Source organism: Pongo pygmaeus, chromosome 7, assembly GCF_028885625.2.
Source record: "Pongo pygmaeus isolate AG05252 chromosome 7, NHGRI_mPonPyg2-v2.0_pri, whole genome shotgun sequence".
NCBI lineage: Eukaryota > Metazoa > Chordata > Mammalia > Primates > Hominidae > Pongo > Pongo pygmaeus.
Genome location: NC_072380.2, coordinates 59,375,254 through 59,381,313, shown reverse-complemented (window position 1 = coordinate 59,381,313; position 6,060 = coordinate 59,375,254).

Genomic DNA, 6,060 nt, shown 5'->3' with positions numbered 1-6,060 from the left:
TTTCTAGCCAGAGAAAGATTGTAGTCAGAGAAGATGCTTTGTCTTATTTCAATCCTTTAAATCTGTCAAACTTGTTTGTGACCTAACGTGTTGTCTTAGAGAATGTCCCATTTGCAATTCAGAAGAATGTGTATTCTGTTGTTGCTGAGTGAAACAGTCAATGTATGTCCATTAAGTCTAGTTGGTGTATAGTGTTCTTTAAGGACTCTATTTTGTTATTCATATTGAAAATGAGGTATTTAAAATCCAAAGAGTATTATAAAACTATCTATTTCTTCCCTCACCTCTGTCAAATTTTCCTTCATGTATTTTGGGACTTTTTTTTGATATGTAGATCTGTAAAACTGATTTATCTTCTTGATAGATTGACCATTTTATCTACATATAATGTCTTTATTTGTCTCCTGTAACAAGTTTTGACTTAAAGTCTATTTTGTTTGATATCATATAATCCATCTCAACACATTTTTTACCATCTGCATTTCTACTAACTAAAAAGCACTTCTATCATTTTCCTTTTTTTCCTCTGTAAGCTCCATTTTATTTTTGTTCCTGAATTCAATTAATATTGCCTTCTTTTGTTTGATTTTTTTTCTACCACACCATTTTCCGCCACTTATTACCCTTATTTTTTATGTAAAGAATATAAGGTAAAGAAAGGGGAAATGGGCCAGGTGCGGGGGTTCACCCCTTAGCACTTTGGGAGGCTGATGTGGGTGGATCAGGAGGTCAGGAGTTCAAGATCAGCCCAGCCAATATGGTGAAACCCTGTCTCTACTAAAAATACAAAAATTAGCCGGGTGTGTTAGTGCATGCCTATAGTCCCAGCTACTCAGGAGGCTGAGGCAGGACAATCGCTTGAGCCTGGCAGGTAGAGGTTGCAGTGAGCTGAGACTGTACCATTGCACTCCAGGCTGGGTGACAGAGTGAGACTCCATCTCAAAAAAATAAATAAATAAAATAAATAAATAAATAAAATAAATAAATAAATAAATAAATAAATAAAAGATAAGGAAAATGACTTGGCCGGGTACAGTGGCTCACACCTGTAATCCTAGCATTTTGGGAGGCCAAGGCAGGTGGATTGCCTGCACTCAGGAGTTCGAGACCAGCCTGGGCAACATGTGAAACCCCGTCTCTACTAAAATACAAAAAGTTAGCCAGGCATGGTGGCCTGTGCCTGTAGTCCCAGCTACTTGGGAGGCTGAGGCAGGAGAATTGCTTGAACTGGGAAGGTGGAGGTTGCAGTGAACCAAGATCATGCCACTGCACTCCATCCTGGGCACAGAGCGAGACTTCATCTCCAGAAAAAAAAAGGGAGGGGAGAAATGACTTGCCTAAGGTCATACACAAAATTCCCTTCATTTCAGAAAATCTTATTGAGTGCAAAATATGTGCCTAAAAGAATGAGAGATACTAGAGAAAAATAGTGTTGCAGCTCTTAACCTCACAGTATTTGCATTCTATCAGGAGAGACCAGGTTTTCTTTTTATTTAAATCTCCAGTTTACTTGATATTTTGCTCCTTTAAAAAAACAGACTTCATGTTTAGAGCAGTTTTATGTTCACAGAAAATTTAGTGAAAGGTAGAATGCCCATAGGTCTCCTTGCTCCCATCCCAATACACACCCCCTCCATCACCACCAACAATCTGAGCCAGCATGGTGCATTTTCTACAATCCATGAACCAACATTAACACACTGTTATCAACCAGTGTCCATAGTTTACATTAGTGTTCACTCTTGGTGTTGTACATCCTGTGAGTTTAAAAAAATGTATAATGACATGTATCTACTATTATAGTATCATACAGACCGGTTTTAACGCCGTAAAAATTCCCTATGCTCTACCTACTTATCCCTCCCTCCTTCCCTCTGAACCTCTGGCAACCAGTGATCTTTTTGCTGTGTCCATAGTTTTCCCTTTTCCTGGATATCACAGAGTTGGAATCATATAGCATGTAGGTAGCCTTTTCAGATGCGTTTCTTTCATTAATATGAATTTAAGTTTCCTCCATGTCTCTTCATGGCTAGAAACTGGGTGTACCACAGTTTATCCATTCACCTACCAGAAGACAACTTCTAGTACACCACTTTGATTCCCTTATTTCCATTTCCACGTGTATTTTTAGTTTTTGTGTTAGCGTTTACTCTGGGGAATAATGATTAACTTTATAACAACCAAGTTTTAATTAAATACCAACTGAGTTCCATAGCATACAAAGACTCTGTTCCTTTACAGCTCTGTTGTGCCCCTCTTCCCACACTTTATGTTGTAGTATCACAAACTGCATCTTTATATATTGTGTGCCCATTAACATAGCTTTACAATTATTGTTTCAGGGGTTTGTCTTTTAAACTACTTAGTAAAATGAAAAAGGAACTTATAAACCAAAGGGTGTTTTTATATTTACCTATGTAGCTACATTTACCGTTGTTCTTTATTTTTGCATGTTTTTGAGTTACTGTTTGATGTCCTTTTGTTTCAGCCTGGAAGACTTTCTTTAGGATTTCTAGAGCAGGTCTATTTGTGAAATACATCAGTTTTTGTTTAGCTGGAAATGTCTTAATGTCTCAATTTTTGCTGGATATAGTATTCCTGGTTGACTTTTTTCCTTTTATCCCACTGTCTCCTGACCACCATGGTTTTGATGAAAAACTGATTATTAATTTTATTCAGGATCTCTTGTATGTGATGAGTCACTTTGCTCTTGCAGCTTTCCAGATTGTCTCTTTTTGTTTGGTGTTCAATAATTTGACTATAGTGTTTCTTAGTATGGATCTCTTTGTGTTTGTTCTACTTGGTGTTGTTGAGCTTCTTGGATGCGTAGATTCATGTATTTCACAAAATATGGGACATTTTGGCTATTCTTTCTTCCTTTCTTTTTTTTTTTTTTTTTTTTTTGAGATGGAGTCTCACTGTCCCCCAGGCTGGAGTGCAGTGGCACAATCTCAGCTCACTGCAACCTTTGCCTCCCAGGTTCAAGTGATTCTCCTGCCTCGGCCTCCCAAGTAGCTGGGATTACAGGTGCCCATCACCATGCCTGGCTAATTTTTGTATTTTTAGTAGAGATGGTCTTGAACTCCTGACCTCAGGTGATCCACCAACCTTGGCCTCCCAAAGTGCTGGGATTACAGGCGTGATCCACTGTGCCCAGTCTATTATTTATTTAGGCAGTCTTTCTGCTACTTTCTCTTTGTCTCCTCTTTCTGGGACTCTCATTATGCATATGTTGATCTGCTTGATGATATCCCACAGGTCCCTTAGGCTTGGTTCACTTTTCTTCATTCTTTTCTTTTGTGCTTCACTGGCTGCATAATTTCAATTGTCCTATATTCAAGTTTGCTGACTCTTTCTCTTTATTTCTTTTCTTTTTCTTTCCTTTCCTTCCTTTCCCTCCTTTCCCTCCCTCTCTTCTTTCTCTTTTTCTTTCTCTCTTTATTTCTTTTCTCTTTCTTTCTTTCTTTTTCTTTCCCTTCCTCCCTTCCTCCCTCCCTCTCTCTCTTTCGATGGAGTCTTGCTCTGTTGCCTAGGCTGGAGTGCAGTGGCACGACCTCAGCTCACTGCAACCTCTGCCTCCCAGGTTCAACAGATTCTCCTGCCTCAGACCCCAAGTAGCTGACATTACAGGCATGCGCCACCATCCCCAGCTAATTTTCTTTGGATTTTTAGTAGAGACAGGGTTTCACCATGTTGGTCAGCCTGGTCTCAATCTCCTGACCTCAAATGATCTGCCTGCCTCGGCCTCCCAAAGTGCTGGGATTACAGGTGTGGGCCACTGCATCCAGGCTGATTATTTCTGGTGCCTGTTTAAACCTGTTGTTGTAACCTCCTAGTGATTTTTCATTTCAGCTCCAGAATTTCTAATTGGTTCTTTTTGGTAATTTCTCTCTCTTAACTGATATTCTCTATTTGGTGATACTTCATGCTCCTGGCTTCCTTTAGTCCTTTGTACATGGTTTACCCTAACTCTGAGCATTTTAAAGACATGTGATTTAGTTTTTGTCCACTAAGTCCAGGGTCTGGCTTCCTCAGGGATAGTTTCTATTAATTTCTTCAGAGTATGTTTGTGAATGGTTTATACTTTCTTGTTTCTTTGCATGCTTCATAAATGTTTGCCAAAAACTCAGCACTTTGATAATTACAATGTGGCAACTCTGCAAAGTAGATTCCGCCCCCACTCTCCACTCCCCACCCCTGCCAAGGGTTTGTTGTTGCTATTTGTTGTGGGCTGTTGTTACTTGTTACTGACTTTTCAAAACTACTTTTGTAACATCCGTATTGTTTGTTGTGTGAGGCCATTGAAGTCTGTGTTCCATTAGCTTAGTGGTCAGCTAGTATTTTTAACAGAGTAACCTTAAATGCCCAAAGCTCCCAACCCATAAAAGAAAGAGAGAGAGAGAGAAAAAAAAGTACCTACAGAAACTCTTCCAGTCTTTAGAGATTGTCTCTGTGTTGGCATACTCCTTTAACACTTAGCCAGGTTGTTTATAATTCTGTCTTAGCTTTCTCTTCTTGAATGTGCACATCTTGAAGAACAGCCAGAAGTGGAGGCTTGAGGTCTTCTCAGGCCTTTTCTGAGCACTCCGCCCATGCTGGGCATGTACGTGATTCCCTGGAACACGCAAGAGCTTTTAATGGCCCTTATTCCCCACTTATGTTCTTCCTCAAGCTCTTCCTTCCTAGACTTTTTGGTCTTTCTATTGCTTGTCTCAGGCTCCTACAGCCAGTACTTTTGCCCTTGCTGCTCTTGGCAAATGCCCAAATGCAAACGCTACCCTTGCTCTAGTCCATCCGGGAGCTGCCAGCCAGGTCCAAGCACACTCCCCTGTTTCTTTGAGAACAGAGTCTGTGTTGTTCACTCTGGCACTAGCAGCCTGCATCCGGAGTTCATGCTGCCATCTTCACGGCCACCAACAATCTGGAGAAGGAGAGACGGCAAGCAGGCAGTTTAAAACACCAAGTGCTTTCTCAGTACATTGCAGCAGCAGCTTTCTTCATTATACTTTCCCCAGTTGCTGTAAGTTTGTGGCTAGATTTCAGAGTTCTGTAAAAGTTGATTAGGACAGCTTTTGCCAGTTGTATTTGTGGAGTGATGGAGCACTGGAATTCTTTACTCTGCCATTTTTGGTGATGTTGCTTCTCTCATATTTCTTAAAATTTTGATTTTGTACTCATAGAAAGAACTTCATTTCTTTTAGACATTGATTTTAATAATATATCACTCTTACATACATGTAAAAAGGACAGTATAAGTAAATTGCTTAAGATATTCCCAAATGTTTTCATGTTCACTCACTGTCTCGTCTGAATCACTTTTCATTTCAGAGTCATTGCCCTGCAGGTTTTTACACACCACTGCTCTCCATTCCATCAAGACAGCGAGCGATGTAGCATTTCTTTAGAAAGTGCTCTCCGCCGTCATCCTCCGGATTCACTCCCAGCCACTGGCACCCATATGTGGAGAAAGACAAATATCCTATCTGACACTCTGGACAACAGTGATTGTCACATGCATCCCAATTTCAATAAAATATAAAAAAATGTGCACTTAATAATTGTCAAGATGTGGGATGTATTTTTCCTGAGAAGTCAGATGAGGAAGTGATTAAGTCACAGAAAGCACCATCGAGGCAGGCACCATTTTAAGCCAGTCTGTAACAGATCGAAGGCTCTTGCCAGGAGAGTCGTGCAGAGGAGAAAGAGCTCTTGGTGGAACCATCAGCTTCACACACAGGAAACCAGGCAGGTCCTGGGTATTTGGAGTTGAGTCAGGTGCCAGTTGTTGTGAGAGGAAATCGACTTCTTGAAGTGGGCAGTGGAGGGCTCCCACTTGAGAACTGAAACTCCATTCCCTAGGCCAAGAAAACTTCAGCAGATTCTAAGGAACACAGTGACGTGACGGGCTCTCTTGGGCGGCCATCTAGAGAATGGATTGGAAAGGGAGGGCAAGCTGTGAGTCCAGACCTGCTGCGCCCTTCCTGGGGGAGCACGTGCAGCTTCAGCATCACTGCCACCAAGGAGGCAGCTGGGGACCTGGGGTGCAAGGAGGCTGGCAGA